The sequence below is a fragment of the Hipposideros armiger genome, unplaced genomic scaffold (genome assembly GCF_001890085.2).
Source record: "Hipposideros armiger isolate ML-2016 unplaced genomic scaffold, ASM189008v1 scaffold_783, whole genome shotgun sequence".
Classification (NCBI taxonomy): Eukaryota; Metazoa; Chordata; class Mammalia; order Chiroptera; family Hipposideridae; genus Hipposideros; species Hipposideros armiger.
Window position 1 is genome coordinate 597,550 of NW_017732133.1, and position 16,188 is coordinate 613,737.

The window sequence follows — 16,188 nt, forward strand, 5'->3', positions numbered from 1 at the left end:
GGGCCCTCTGGCGTCCCAAGCCAGCTCTTAACCAACGCACCACTTGGCCGGCCCGCTATCTTATATTCTTATATAATTACAGTCTTTCATATTATACTGTGTTGTAATTTATCAATATTTTTTATTTTTTTACTTGGATTCACATTAACTTCTTGAGTCACTTGCCTTGAATCTGAAGAACACTCTTTAATACTTCTTATAAGCTGGGTCTGCTAGCAAGAAATTCCCTGTTTTTTTGTTTATTTGGGAATGTGTTTCCCCGTAACTTTTGAAAAATAATGTTCCTGGGTATAAGTGTTTTGGTTGACAGTGTATAATTTTCAGTACTTTGACTATGTTACCTCTTTCCTTTTTAGTCTCCATTTGTTTCTGATGAGAAGTCAGCTTAAATCTTTTTAAGGTTCCCTTGTACATGAAGAACATTTTTCTCTTTGTGTTTGGCTTTCAGAATTTTTTACCATGATGTATCTTGGTGTGGATCTCTTTCTGTTTATCCTAGTTGGAGTTTGTTGACCTTCTTGGATGTGTAGATTAATGTTTTTCATCAAATATGGGAAGTTTTCTGCTCCTTTCTCACCTCTCCTTCTGGTACATTCATTATGTGCCTGTTGGTACACTTAGTGATGTCCAACATTTTTCTGAATCTGTTAATTTTTTCTTCATTCTTTTTTCTCTGTTCTTCAGAGTGCATAATCTCTGTCAATCTATCTTCCAGTTATCTAATTTTTCCTTTTGCTGTATCAGACCTGCTGATGAACCCCTGTAGTGAATTTTTCATTATTTACTTTTCAATGTCTGAATTTTCATTTGTTTCTTTTTTATAATTTCTGTCTCTTTATTTGATGAGACTTTGTCATCATAGCTCCTTCTTTAAGCATGGTTTCCTTTAGTTCTTTGAACATATTTATAGTGGTCGCTTTGAAGTCTTTGTAAAATCTGATATTTGGACCCTTTTACAGGTAGTTTCTAATGATATCTCTAGATCCACTCTTCCCTACCAGACTTGTTTTGTTTTTGCTTGTCTGTTTGTTTAGAGACTTGACTAGACCATTTTAGTGAAGTCTGTTTTCTCCACACTCCAAAGCCTCTGATGTGACTCCTTTGAGCACCAGGGCACAGCCTTAGGCATGCAGACACAGTCACCCTAGGATGGCAGGGTTCTCTCNAAAAAATAAATTATTTTTTAAAAATGGGGATAGTGATAATCACTTAATAGCATTGTGGTGAGGATTATATGACTTAAGATATAAAAAGTGCCTGGCATAGAATAAGCTTAAGTGTTTTTGTTGTTATTATTCGTGAACATAAAAATATTTATATAGTTTTCATAGGTTCACTCATATACTTGGGCTTCCATCTCTGCTTTCCCCGTGCATACTTAAAGTTTTTCAACCTCAAATTCTACCACGATTGCTATGTAAAATCTAATCATATTGACAACATTTCTTTAAGTGTGGGCAGGGGGCCTCCTACATCAGAATGAGCTGGAGTCTTTTGATAATACAGATCATTACACTCCTCACCAGACTTACCGACTCAGACATTTTGAGGGTAGGGCCAAGGAATTTGCATTTTCCACAAGCACCCAAAGTGATTCTGATGTAGGCTGGAGTGCTAGTGCTGTGAGAGTCTGGGAAGGATTATACCACGCTTCTGACCTCCTGGGCATCTCTTCATGCAGTCCCCACAGATTCTCTCCAAAAAGTACACATGTAGATTTTGGCAGAACACTGTGTGTCAGGAAAATGGAAGGGAAAGTAGTGACCTAAGAACTCCTTAGTCCATCTCAGACCCCAGTTTCTTGTGTGATGACTTTCTTGTGAAGAAGGATATTTTTTATGTCAAACTCTTACTTTCTGACAGTTCTTCTTAACAGCATGAGTAATAGTCTGTAACTGTTCTAAGTTTTAAGTATGAGGTAATTAGTGAGCGTGTGATTAATCCTACAGCTGAGTCATTTTGAGGGACTTTTTGGGATAAAGGCAAACTATAGAATAGAGTGAGCAAAATGTCTGTCATTAGCAACAGTTAAATAATACATGATTGTGCATTGAAATGACAGGAATACTAGTCAAACCCTTTTTCTCCTGACTCTAACAACCAGGCACATGAGATAAGTTCCATTGTGAATGGAGATAATTAATGTTCTTATAATTCTTCTTGAAAAGCTCAACCATTACTAACTACTGGCAGGACTGTTAACAGGTAATGAAGCGAATACTTTACAGTTCTTATAAAAATAACAGGGAAATGAAGTGAACACAGACTAAGAAGGGAAAGAAACAAAAAGATCTTACAGATATTGGTTTGCAAATTAAAATAGCAAACGCTATTGAACACTTATATGCCAGACATTGTACTAGAAACACACACACACACACACAATGTCTTTTCATCCTCACAGCAGCCTAAGAAAGTAGACATAATAATCCTCATTACTCAGAAGAGAAAATTGAAGCTCAAAACGGTTCATATAGCTGACAATGAACAGTCAAGATTTAAACACAGAACTTCTGACTGTACTAATGTAATTGAGCTGTATATAATTAATCAGCAATTATATACAGGTGGACTATAAATTTATGTTTCTATGCAAAGTTGATGTACAATATTTGAAGAGGGCCAAAGGAGATTTCTGGTTTCAACCAAGATAAAACAACAGAGACCAGAATTACCCTCCTGCTTTAAAACAACTAGAAAACCTGACAAAATATATAAAAATGGGTTTTGGACATTGGAAAGCAAGCAGCTTGGGACTGTGATCTCCTGAGAGAAGAGAAACAAACACNATCTTAGCTGTGGAGGGCAGTGTCACTGGTCCTCATATGTGGGATCCGAACCGGGGCCCTCTGGCATCCCAAGCCAGTTCTTAACCATTGCGCCATTCGGCCGGCCCTGACGTCTGTTAATTGTCTCTTCCCATTCGAGTTGTGATATTCTTGTTTCTTGGTATGACAGGTGATTTTGATTGTATTGTAGATATTTTGGATCCTATTTCTTCTTAATGAGTATTCTCCCTGTTGAAGTGTAGCTCAAGAACGAGGTGAGTGTGTATGCTCAGCTTCCTGTTCAGCCTTGTTGACACCACCACAACAAAAGTAGAGCACTTCCACTGCCTCCTTGCACATGAATGAAGTGGAATTTCAGCTTCCCCATCAGCTCTGTTGACACCTTTGTGGGGAAAGTGGGGCACTGCCCTGTACTGTCTTGTTGCTTTTGAGTGGGCGTATAAGACCAGCTCCCTGGGGGAAGAAAAGATGATCAGCTCCCCACTGGGCCCCATGGCCATCTGGGAAAGGGGAAGTGAAAGGGTGATTCATCCCACTTTGTTGCTCCAGGGTGCACGTGAAGCTCATTTTTCTGCTGGGCCCTGTAGACATCACAGGGAGGGGAGATGGGAAGGATGGTGCCAACTATCCCACCACCCACCACTTCTTTTCTCCTCATGGATACCAGGTCGAGTTGGAGGCACAGTTACCCACTGGGCCCCACTGGCACTGGGGACAGTGTGGGGAAGACAGTAGTGCCAGGTAGCCTGCTTCCAATCATATTGTTTTATACATTCATCAATTGATGGACATTTGCATTGTTTCCACTTTGGGGCTATTATGAGTAATACTATTTTGAAATTTGTGTACAGGTGTTTGTGTGGGCATGTGTTTTCATTTGGGAGGGAGTATATACCTAAGAGTAAAATTCTGGGGTTGTATGCTAACTTCGCTTATTCATTTGAGGAACTGTCAGATTGTTTCCAAAGTAGTTTACCATTTACATTACCACCAGCAGTTTGTAAGGGCTATCATTTTGTCATACCCTCACCAACACTTATCAGACTGTTTGATCATGGTCATCCTAGTGGGCATGAAATGGTATCTTGTTGTGGTTTTAATTGCATTTCCCTAATGACTGGTGATGGTGAGCATCTTTTCATGTGCTTATTTGGCCATCTTTTTTTTGAGAAATGTCCGTTCAGATCTCTTGCCTATGTTTTTATTATTGAGAAGAAATTCACATACCATAAAATTCACCCTTTTAAAATATTCAGTAATTTTAGTGTGTATACAAAGCTGTGACATTATTACCAACATCTAAATTCGGAACATTTTCATCAGATCATAAACAAATTCTGTACCAATTAGCAATCAGTCCCCATTCTACTTTCTCCCTAGTCCCTGGCTACCACTAATCTACTTTCTGTCCCTGTAGATTTGACTATTCAGGACATTTCATATAAATGAATAGTACACAAGATGTTTTGTGTCTGGCTTCTTTAACTTAGCATGTTATGTTTTGGGGGTTCATCCATGTTGTGGCATGTATCAATACTTCACCCATTTTATTGCTGAATAATATCACATTGTATGGATAGTCCATATTTTGTTTATCCACTTGGATTGATGAACATTTGGGTTGTTTCTGCTTTTGGTTTCTATAAATAATGCTCTTACAAATTTTTGTGAACATGATTTTCTGTGGACGTATTTTTAATTGCTCTTGGGGAATACATCCAGGAGTGGAATTGCTTAGTCACATGGTGACTCCATGTTTAACATTTTGAGGAATTGCCATTTTCACTGACTAATAATATTGAACATCTTTTCATGCTTTTTGGCCATTTGTATATCTTTTTTGGGAGAAATGTCTATTCAAATCCTTTGCCCATTTTTAAATTGGGTCATTCGTTTTTTTGTTGAGTTGTGAGAGTTCTTTATATACTCTGGATATTAGCTTGTTATATTAACCCTGTTTTTGCCCTTTCTGGTTTCCCTCATTTGTTCTTGTGGATTTGAATTATTTTCTTGTGTTGCATCCTTACTTTAATACAGCTCTATTCCCACCTACACCTATATATTTCAATTTGTATAGGCCCTACAATATAACTATATACATTTTGTGTTTTACAGTCCATTTTAAATCAGTAGAAGAAAGGATAAGAAAAACACATTTTTGCTACCTTATATTATTATTATTTTTTTAAGATTTTTATTGGGGAATTGGGAGAGGGGAACAGTGTTGGGGAATCGGGGAAGGGGAGCAGACAAGTTGCTGTTCTTTGGTTCTTCAGTCTAGTTGTGGAGGACGTCGCTTCACTGGCCCATGTTGATATTATCATTGCATTCTTCCCGGGTGAGGCAGATCGGTCACTGGCCTCTGGATGGCCACTCACAGTGGCTCTTGGCAGCTTACACCAGCTGCTGGCCGCTCATGCTGGCTGCTGGCCATGCACGGTAGCTTATGGCAGCCCACTGCAGCAGGGCTGCAGCCTACGCCGTCGCCGGCAACTCACGGCAGCCCAGCTCCAGGTTGAGCCGTTGTTCACCATCTTGGCTGTAAAGGGCGCAGTGTCACTGGCCCTCATGTGGGATCCNGAACTCAGAACAGCTGCCATCAGTACTGGGCCTGGGGTAGCTCCGTAAAAAGCCAGGACACCCCGAGGCCTGCTGCCACCTGCTGGGTCCCTTAAGGTTCACTCACTGATAAAGCCTCATGCAGTTGGGTGAGGCAGGGTCTCAGGGAGTCACTAGACTGGGAAGAGTTGTGGTCACAGGGTTAATGTAGATTCTGGCTTGGTGCTAGTGCTGAGCGTGCAGCTACTCAGCAAAAGTCTCAGAGTACCCCAAGGCCAGAGTGCCACCCACTTGGAGCCCCTGGACTCTTAATAGTTTTCCAGGAAAGAGTGCAATGTGGGCAGGGCTGGCTGCTCAGGAGAAAGTGCCTCTTGTCTTGGGGGAGTTGGGGGGGATGGGGTACCAACAGAGCTCACCACACCAATTCGGATTCAGATTTGGCCATGAGTGTGAGAGGAGGGCTCAACACAGGAAAGATGATGCGCCCACATGCCAGCTTCCCAGGAGGAAGACCCCACACAGGGAAAATGGCTACTGTCCTCCAATACTCACCCTAAAGCTACACACCTCAGTCTGCCCGCCATGTGCCTCCGACACTGCAGAGTCACTGTCCCTCTGCCAGAGCCCAGGGTCAGTGCCTGGGAGTGAGAGTCTGTGTGCAGTTCCTTTGAGAGGATGTCTGGGTTTCCTGCAGCTTTCCATCCCACCTGGATTGTCGGCCCACTGTTTTTCACAGCCAGATGTTGTGTGGGTTCCTCTTCCTGGCAGCATTACTCTGGACTGGGGAGTCTGGTGTGGAGCTTGGGTCCCTCACTACTCTGGGGGGAACCTCTGTTGCCAAGATAACCCTCCTGGTTCTCAACCACCACACGGAGGTTTGGGGCCGACCCGTTTCACTTCTCTGTCCCTCCTAGCAGTCTCCACATTGCTGCTTCTTTATATCCTTAGTTATAAAACTTTTGTTCAGCCAGGCTTCACATGGTTCTTCAGGTTGATTGTTCTGTAACTTAGTGGTAATTTTCATGTGTTCACAGAAGGAAGCAGGCACATTGTTTGTCTACTCTGCCATCTCAGATCTCTCTCCACCTTCCCACGTTTTGATTTTTCACGTGGTACTCCAAGAGGAAGGGTGCTGTTACTTAAACTCTTACTGCCACTTGCCCCTCACATTTTCTTACTGTTAAAAGTTCTAAGCTGGGAGTATGCCCTGATTTCCCGCCACTTTGACACCGCTGGTCTTGCTGCTACTACCAGCAGTCATCCAAGAGATGTGTTGAGTAATTTTTCTTGGCAGTACCCCTTGATGATTTTCTTACTGCCACTCTGGGTTTTGCCCAAGTTCACCTTAGTTCTCCTATATAGGGAACTTTGCAGGATTTTTTCCCTTAAGTATGGATTGGATAATATAAGGAAAAGTAAAGGAGTATGGATTTAAAGGTATTGGAATTCAACGCTTGCTGAAAATAGTTCTCAGTTGATTGTGCACTTGTTGGAATCTAACCACTCCACCAGGGGGAGCTCTCTTTCACCAAGAAATCCAGAGTTTCCCACTTGGGACCTTGTTAGGTCCTCCCTGGTCTGTCTGTGCTGTGTATGACTCCAGAGGGACCAATACTACTGGTAGCCTCCATTTGTGGACAGCTTCTATGTTCCAGACTTACTGTATGTTAGCGTCTCTGCTTTAGAAAAAAGTGCTATCTAAAACAAATGCAATAACAGTGTCTACTTGTTACTTCTCTTGTAGAATAATGAGGTTTTTGTCCCCAAGGTAACTCTTGAGCTAACAAGCATAAGAGTCAGACGAACCTTTTTCCTTGCCCTTTCTTCTGTTGGAATGTTACCTCTTAGTTGGTGCTTCTCACCAGGGATTCTGTTGCCTTTAGAGGTAGGACAACTCTTCATTGTACAGGAGAACCCCAGCACTGAAGACATTTAGTATCCCTGCTCCCCCTCACTGAACCCAGTAATGTCCCCAAGTTACAGGAACAAAAAAAACCCTACACATCTCCAAATGCCTCCAGGAAGGTTGTAATACCTCTCATCGTGATCCATGATCCATGAGGTAAGCTGTTTTTACCTTTCCAAAAACCATCTTTTTCATTAAAATTGCCCTCATTGTATAAATGTAGCTAATTTTTAATTTGGAAAAAAACTGGAAAAATAAAAACCTTATTTTATATCTAACTTCTTTAAAGTGCATCTCATCTATAAAGGTAGTCAGTTGTTCTTTATTGGGTTGACATTGGGATGGGAAGTATTTTCTTAAATGTTGGCTAATGAGTCAAGGGAAAATATAATTAAAGATAAATAAATGAAGTATTTAAGTTAGTTTTAAAGGAAAACAGAAAACATATTAAGAACTAGCTTCAGAATGAGACAGACCTGGATTTAAATCTTAGTTTTACTACTTTTTGAAAAAAAAACAAGCAAGAAAACCCTTTATTTTGGGAAATTTCAAACATTTACAAAAGTATACAGAATACAGTAAAGATCCCTATGAAGGTACCACCCCTACCCCATGTAGGTATCACCTACCCATGGAAGTACTATCACCCAATTTTAACAATTTCAGCTCACTTACTTCCTTCACTCTTTTCCTCTGCTTCCCTTTACTTCATTTCATTCATTAACCACGTCATCATTAATTTAAAAAAAATAATTTCTTTACATTATCAAATATCTAAACTTCACTCAAATTTCTGATTGTCTTGTAGATGCATTTGTTTGAATCTGGATCCAACAAAGGTAATATTGTAATTGATCTTACATCTCTTTGAAACTTGGGCTGCCCCATATCTCTTTTTTCTTATAATTTATTTGTTGAAGAAGCCAGGTTTTTTGCCCTGTAGAGTTTGCCACAATCTGTATTTTGCTGATTATATTCACATGGTATTTCCTCTAAACTGAATTGGTAGAGGGATATAGAGTCTAGTCATGTTGTTTTTTATTGACAACAGTATTTCATGGGGAGGGGGTGGGAGAAGGACAAATGAAAATATTGCAAAAATTTCTTAACATTTTAAAGTTGCCTTTTTCTTGACTCAGCATTTGTTTGGTTGGTGTACATCTTCCAGTATTTTCCAGAGTTCTGACAGAGTTGGTTCTTACAGCTTTTGATTTTTTTTTATGTTTCTGTGGTGGGATGGGTGTTTGGAGCTGCCTACTCCTCCGTCCTGTCGATGTCATTCCTCTCTTTTATTCTTGAAGAATATTTTTGCCAGATACAAAATTTGCATATGACAGTAATTTTCTTGCAAGAAACTTGAAAAATGTTGTACCACTTCCTTCTGGCCTTCATTCTTTTAGATGAGACATTGCTATCATTCAGATTGGACCATTCAGATTGGTCCTTTCTTAGAAATGTGTCATTTCACTTTAGTTGCTTTCAAGATTTTTTTGTCTTCATTTTTCGGAAGTTTTATTATGATGCATCTTGGCATGTATTTCTTTAGTTGTATCCAATTTAAGGTTCATTTAGCTTCTTCAACAAGTGGGTTTATGTTTTCCCCCAGATTTGGGAGATTTTTCAGCCGTTAATTATTTCTTTGAATACTTTTTCAATCCCACTCTCTCTCTGCTTTCCCTCTGGGACTCAGTCATACGAATGTTAGCTATTCAGTTAATGTCCTTACAGGCCTCTGAGAATCTGTTCGTTTTTATTAGTCTATTTTTCTCTCTGTTGTTCAAACTATGTAATTTCTGTTGATCTGTCCTCAAGGTCACTAATTATATTCTTTGTCATCTCCACTATACACACACACACACACACACACACACACACACACACACACGCACGCACACACATATGCACATATATATGTATATATACACATATATCACATATTTATATTTTTTTTCAATTCTGTTATTTCTACTTCTATAAAACCTACTTTAGGCTGAGAATTTCTATTTATTTCTTTGTTTTAAGAGAATTGGTAATTGTTGAATCATTTTTAGGATAGCTTCTTTAAAAATCCTTATTGGAATGGAAAGAGAACTGACTCTGGGTGGTGAACACACAATGTGATATATAGATGATGTATTACAGAATTGTACACCTGAAATCTATGTAGCTTTGCTAACAGTTGTCACCCCAATAAGCTTTAATTAAAAAAAAATCCTTATTGGATATTATCAACATACCATTTGTCTCTGTTTTGACATCTGTTTTTGTTTTTTTTTTTTNTTTTTTTAAGTTTCAGGTGTACAAAACAATGTAATAGTTAGACATTTACACCCGTCACAAAGTGATAACCCCCTCCTCCAATCTACCACCCCTCTGACATCATATATAGCTGTTACAGTTCCATTGACTCTCTTCTCTACGCTGTACTCCACATCCTGTGACAATATATATATATTAAATTGTTGACATTGAATATTATTCAGCTTCAGCTTCAGGTGTACAGCGCAGTGGTCATGCATCTACACCGTCCATGAAGTGGTGTCCTAAATAAGACAAGTGTCCATCTGACACCCTACAAAATCTTTATAACATTATTATATTCCCCAAACTGTTTTTCATATCCCCGTAGCAATATTGTGGCTACAGATTGGTGCAGCCACTATAGTAATCACTATGGAGGTATTTAAAAAAACTGGAAATGAAATGACCTTATGACCTACCACTTCCAAAATGCTAATTCAAAAACATATATGCACCCCTGTGTTTACTGCAGCACTGTTCACAATAGCCAAGACATGGAAACAACCAAAATGCCCATTGGTAGATGAATGGGCTAAGAAACTGTAGTACATTTATACAATGGAGTTTTACATGGCCATAAAGAAGAATGAAATCTTACCATTTGCAATGATATGGATGGACCTAAAAGGGCTTTGTTTTTTTGACAGCTCAACAAAAGGAGACACATCTTCATAATAACCTGTATGAATACCTGCTGTTAAGTAAATGCAAACTGCTTACCTAATGCAGTGGTTCTCAGAGCATCAGCATCATTAGAAACCAATTAGAAATGCAGATTCTCAGCCCCACCCAGACCTACTGTCATCTGTGTTTTTAAGAAAGCCCTCCAAGTGGTTCTGTTGGGTGTTAAATTAGGAATTGTTGACCTCTTGGTAAGTTTAGAAGTATCTGTGTTAGTGATGCTAATTTAAACCTGTAGGAATAACTAGCCAGGTATGGCTGTTTGTGGGAAAAGGTGAGAGTATAGAAATCTTGCTTGTAAAAACCAGCTTCACCTCTTGTTAACATTTTACCCATTTGTTTTGGCATAATGTGTTTTCTGAAGAATCTGAACCAAACAGCATATTTCTTTAAATGATGAAATTGCTAGGATCTTGCTGAAGTTTTGTTTTTCCCTGATATATGAGAAGTCTCCAGAGAGTGAGGGACCCTCCCAAAGGTGTGTTTAAGGTGTGAAATCACAGAAGCCAGTGAAGTCCATAGTGAACTGCCAGACGTGTATATTCAAGGCAGCCCTTAATACTTTCCCTGAAGACTTACCTTGTTAGAACGGTTGGAGGGGACCAAAAAAAGAAAAGATGATTTTAAAAAAAATGTTGCCTGCCTGCCCTAGGGGAGACTTGAGGAGAAAAGGGATTCTAGATTCAGAGGTGAGGACATTTCAGTTTAAAAGAAATCTGTTTTGTTTTATTACATAAAGAATTATAAGGAGTGCTTTAAGGACAAAATACTGATATTAGGAAACTATGTTTTATGGCATCTGAGCCACTGGGTAAATCTTTAGTCAGCCCTTCATGAGGAGGGGATGTGAATAAAATGTGTAATTGATAATTAGGGAAGGCATCCTAAAGGAGAGAAAATTTGGGCTCAGGGTTGGAGTTGTTGTCACCATGCATATTTGTCTGAAAATAATATAGATCCAGAAGGAACATAGATCTCTCAGGTTGAAGATCGGCAATGAGTTGAAGATATAAATGTGATCAGGAAAAATAAGGAAAAAACCATGCCTTGCATTTACATAGTGGGGCTGTCATGTCATTGATATTCTCTTAGCATTAAACTTGAGGTAGGTAAGGCATGATTACCATTCCTCCTTTACAGGTGAAAAAGTGAAGTTCAGAGAGATTAAATGATAATGGTGGTGGTGGCAGCTACCTGTTATTAAACGTTTGTTTTTATTCATGTATTCATTCAACAAATCTTAATGGAGCACCTACTATGTGCCAGGCTCTGCTGTAGGCTTTGGAGATACAACAATTGACAAAGTAGACAGAAATCTGTGCCTTCATGGAGCTTACATTCTAGTAGGGGAAGTCAGACAATAAACAGGATAAGTAAGTAAATTATATAATGTGTTAGTTATGTTTTCTTCCTAAGTCCTGAGGAGAAAAGTGAAACAGGAAGGGGAGATGGTTTAAATTGTAAATAGAGGGTGGCTAAAGGGTTTTGACGAAAGGAATGACATGACCCGCAGAAGTTAACAAGATCATTCTGCTGTGTTGAGAACAAATTGAATTATGAATCAGGCATAAGTTAGGTCTGTATACAGGCTCTCAGGTAATCTTTACAATGACTAGTGGGCAGATAGTGAGTGTCAGAGATGTTAATAAATGTGCCTAAGATCACACATCTAGTAAGTGCCAACAACTCTATTGAAAATGCATTTGGATTTTATAACCTTATGTTCAGACCAGCTGCTTTTGTGCTTCTGTTAGGAGGGAAGAGGCTAAAATGTGTAAGGAGCTGTGTTCTTGATATTAGTCTCNCTCTCCCTCCCTCCCTCCAGTGTTTAGATTTCACTAATTGCCTGCTGGTCACTATTGTTTTTGACAAAGCCTTGGGGACATGTATTGCTCTACAGTTTGATCCAATTAAGTTCAGGCACTGGTGATTTTTGAGGCCAGTCTTTGAGGTTTGTTCTTACCCTGTGAGACCTCTTTTATGTTGTCTTTTTCTCTGGTCCTTTCTAGGAAGTTAGCTGATTCACAGTTTAGCTTGTTGCTCTCATGACTCTACCAGCCTCCTCTTAATTGCTTAACACCAAAGCTTCCATTGTTTTTGAGAACATTGTTAAGCTTGAACTTCTCCACACTATGTTTCAAATAAAGACAGTGTCTTTGAAAAGAGTTTCAGATTTCTTTGTTTTTAAGGTCTGCCTTTCCCTCTGGACAAAATCTCCTAGGGTGGGGAGGTTGGGGCCAGGACAGTGGCCCCCTTCTGTGTGATACTTCTGTTTTGCAAGCTGGGTGAGGGTGGTAGGTTCTGGTTTTCTTGGCTTGCCTTTCTCAGCATGGAACCTGTGACCTACAAATGAGGTGGGGTGAGGGCAATCAGGGCCCCCATATTCTCAGCTTGCCTTACTGAAAACTGTCAAGTATTACTGAAAGAAATTTTAAAAAAGATCTAAATAAATGGAAAGATAGCTCATGGATTGGAAGACTTAATATTGTTAAGTCAGTAAAACTCAACAGGATCTACAGATTCAATGTAATTCGATTCAAAATCTCGGTAATGTTTTTTGCAGGAATAAGAAGAATCCACTCCCAAATTCACATGGAATCTTGAAGGACTTCCCCCCCCTTCCCCCCCCCCGAAATAGCCAAAATATTCTTGAAAAAGAAGAACAAAGTTGGAGGATTTGCTTCTTGATTTAAACCTTACTACAAAGTTGCAGTAATCAAAACATTGTGATACAGGCATAAAGACAGACATATAAACCAGTGGAATAGAATAGAGATCCCAGGGAAAAAAACCCTTACTTATGTGGTCAAATGATTTCCAACAGTGGTGCCAAGACTATTCAGTAGGGGAAAAGACAATCTTTTCATCAATTGGTAGTGGGAAAATGGTATGCATATGCAGTAGAATGATGTCTGACCCTGAATTTATGCCATAAACAAAATTAATTCAAAATGGGTCAAAAACCTCAGCATAAGAGCTAAAAGTATAAAAGTATAAAGAAGTATAAAAGTATAAAACTCTTAGAAGAAAACATAGGGGGAAAGCTTTACGACATTGTATTTGGCGGTGGTTTCTTGGATATGACACCAAAAGTACAAGTAACAGAAGAAAAAATAGATAAAATGGAGTTCATCAAAATTTAAAACTTTTGTACACTGAAAGATACTATCAAAAGAATGAAAAGTCAACCTACACAGTGGGAGAAACTATTTGCAAATCATATATCTAATTAGGGACTAATATCCAGAATACATATAGAACGCCTAAAACTCAACAATTAAAACCAAACAGTCCTGTTCAAAAATGGAAAAAATGACTTTAATAGACATTTCTCTAAAAAAAATACACAGATATCCATAAGCAGATGAAAAGACACTTGACATTGTTAACAACTAAGGAAATGCAAACCAAAATCACAGTGAGCTACCACTGCACATCCATTAGGATTGCTGTTATCATAGAAACAGAAACGTGTCGGTGATGAGGTGGAGAAATTTGAATCTTAGCATATTGCTAGTGTGTAAATGGTACAACCACTATGGAAAACAGTATGGCAGTTCCTCAAAAAATTAAAAACAGAATTACTATATGACAGCAATTCCACTTCTGGGTGTGTATCAAAAGGATTGAAAACAGCAACTCAAGCAGATATTTTTACACCCATAGTTATTACAGCATTCATAGCACCAAAAGTTAGAAACAACCTAACTGCCTATCAACAGATGATTGGATAAACAAAATGTAGCACAGACATGCAATCGGGTATTATTCAGCCTCAGAAAGGAAAGAAATTCTGACACATGCTACCACATGGATGAACCTTGACGATATTATGCTAAGTGAGATAAACCAGTCTCAAAAAGACAAAAATAGTTATATGATTCTACTTACATGAGATAACTAGTCAAATTCATAGAGACAGAAAGTATAATAGAATGGTTGTTGCCGGGGGCTGGACAAGGGAGAAATGGGGAGTTAGTGTTGAATGGGTACAGAGTTTCAGTTTGGGAAGATGTCCTGAAGATGGATGGTGGTGATGGTTGCACAACAGTGTGAATATACTTAATGCCACAGAACTGTACACTTAAAAATGGTTAAAATGGTAAATTTTGTGTTATGTATATTTTACTATAGTTAACAAAAAAAAAGAAGTGAGCTTTCTCTTCCTCTTCTTTTCCCTTCCCCTCCTGAACAATTCAGTCTAAAAGCCACTGGGAAGGGCCATGAAAAGTAGGCATCCACACCAGAGAGTGGGTCAGGCTGCAGTGTAGCAGGCCAGGCAGGGTGAGCGGGATCCACAGGAGGGTCACTCAGCAGTCACTGGAACACTTGAGATAATCGGTGAAGCTTGAGTGAGGACTGAGGAGTAAAGGGCAACTATTAATGTATCAGTCATAATTTTCTGATTTGGGGGAATTGTAGAGAACATTTTTGTTTATGGGAAATACATGCTAAGTAAGTTATTTGGAGTATTGACATAAGAAACGTCCAAACCTGTAGAGAAGTTTGAGCCAAACTGACAATTGCCGGGAAGCAAAATCTAAACGGATTAAGAAAATGCTCCAGAAAATGGCAGTTTCACAGCTTATTTTATACATTAGACTCAAAGGAGGAGACACAAGGAGGGTTACATTAAATCCATTGGTGGTAGATTAAGGGGGTGGGAGAGAGCAAAGTGGGAAAATCTCTGGGATTGGATACAAAGTAAAATGGAGAGACACATACTTCTTTTATATCGTTGAGCACAGAATAGTTAACAATTAACATTTACAGCAGCACATAGAGATGGTATTTGGGAACAGGATAACAATGAGGGGTTCTGTAGTCTGGTGCTCTGGTGCAGTGGGATGTGCCTTGAGGAGTCCAGAAAAATGGACTACTCTGGCATTCTAAGGGTATGTTATCTTAGATGCAAAAAGACAATAGACAGGGTCACTTAAGGTAAAGATTGACCTTTGTCAAAGAAGCTACAGGCCATGGATGTGACTACCGGCCATGCCTCGCTTTTAGTTAGGAATTTTTATGTTCAGACCATCTTATGTTGTTAATTTCTGTCTCAGAGTTTGTAGAGCCTGCCATGCTGGCCTTCTCTGAGCTTGTCAAGTTTCGTATGAGGCCCCTTTTTCATCCACAGGAGTTATGGGGCAGCTGTCTGCCATGTATTCTTAAATGGTTCAAGAGAAAATATTCTTTGTATTATAACTTTTCTGTTAGTTTGAGATTGTTTCAAAATAAAAAATAAAATCTCTCCAAAAAGTTTTTAAAATTAAAACTAAGTTATTCAATTGTGTTGCATGCTGCTATGCAGTCAAATAAGACAGTCCGCCTTAAAACAGAGATCATTGGAGACCTTCCCAAGAGCAGTTTCCAGTGGACAGTGGAGGTAGAGACCAGAGTTAAATAGAGGTTGAGGGTGAGACAGGTGACAAATGAATATGGCAGATGCAGTCAGCTTTTTTAGGAGTTTAACTGTGAAGGCGGAAGAAGGGCCCTTTAAAGAAGGGGAATCATAGTGCAGGGTCTGGAAACAATGATGTATACTAGTGATGTTTGAAAAATTAAGAGTTAAACTAAATGGGGGGAAGGGGGGAGTCTTGGAGAAGTTCTGTCTTCAGATATTTGAAAACCTTGAAATGGATTTTGGCTCAACATTAAAAAAACCTCTTGAGCTGTCCAGCAGTTGAATAGTTACTTAGTGAGAAGTGAGCCTCCTGTCACAAAAAGTGGAAAATGAGAGGCTGGGAAGTGGGTGTTACATCCCAGTTCCTGGATGTGACGCCTAGGTTGATTTAGGACTGAGACTCAATGGATATCCGGCTCCCACTGCATCCTCAGGCCTATTGTTGCATGAGTGTTTAAGTAGGAGTTCTTAGCCCTTTCTGAAATCTTGAGTATAACAGGAAATTGCCAATTCTTGGGGTTCCACATCTCTTGGGCTCTATAGTACTTTAA

General features: G+C 39.2%; 1 long non-coding RNA gene across 1 annotated transcript in view; it reads left to right on the top strand.

Annotated features, from left to right (window-relative positions):
- LOC109374076 (uncharacterized) overlaps positions 1-13,323 on the top strand; it is a 22,635-nt gene extending 9,312 nt beyond the window's left edge. The window contains exons 2-3 of the long non-coding RNA XR_002122336.1: positions 8,063-8,093; positions 12,800-13,323. This is a non-coding gene — a long non-coding RNA (uncharacterized LOC109374076). The remainder of the gene's footprint in view (positions 1-8,062; positions 8,094-12,799) is intronic.
- The last annotated feature ends 2,865 nt before the right edge of the window (positions 13,324-16,188 follow it).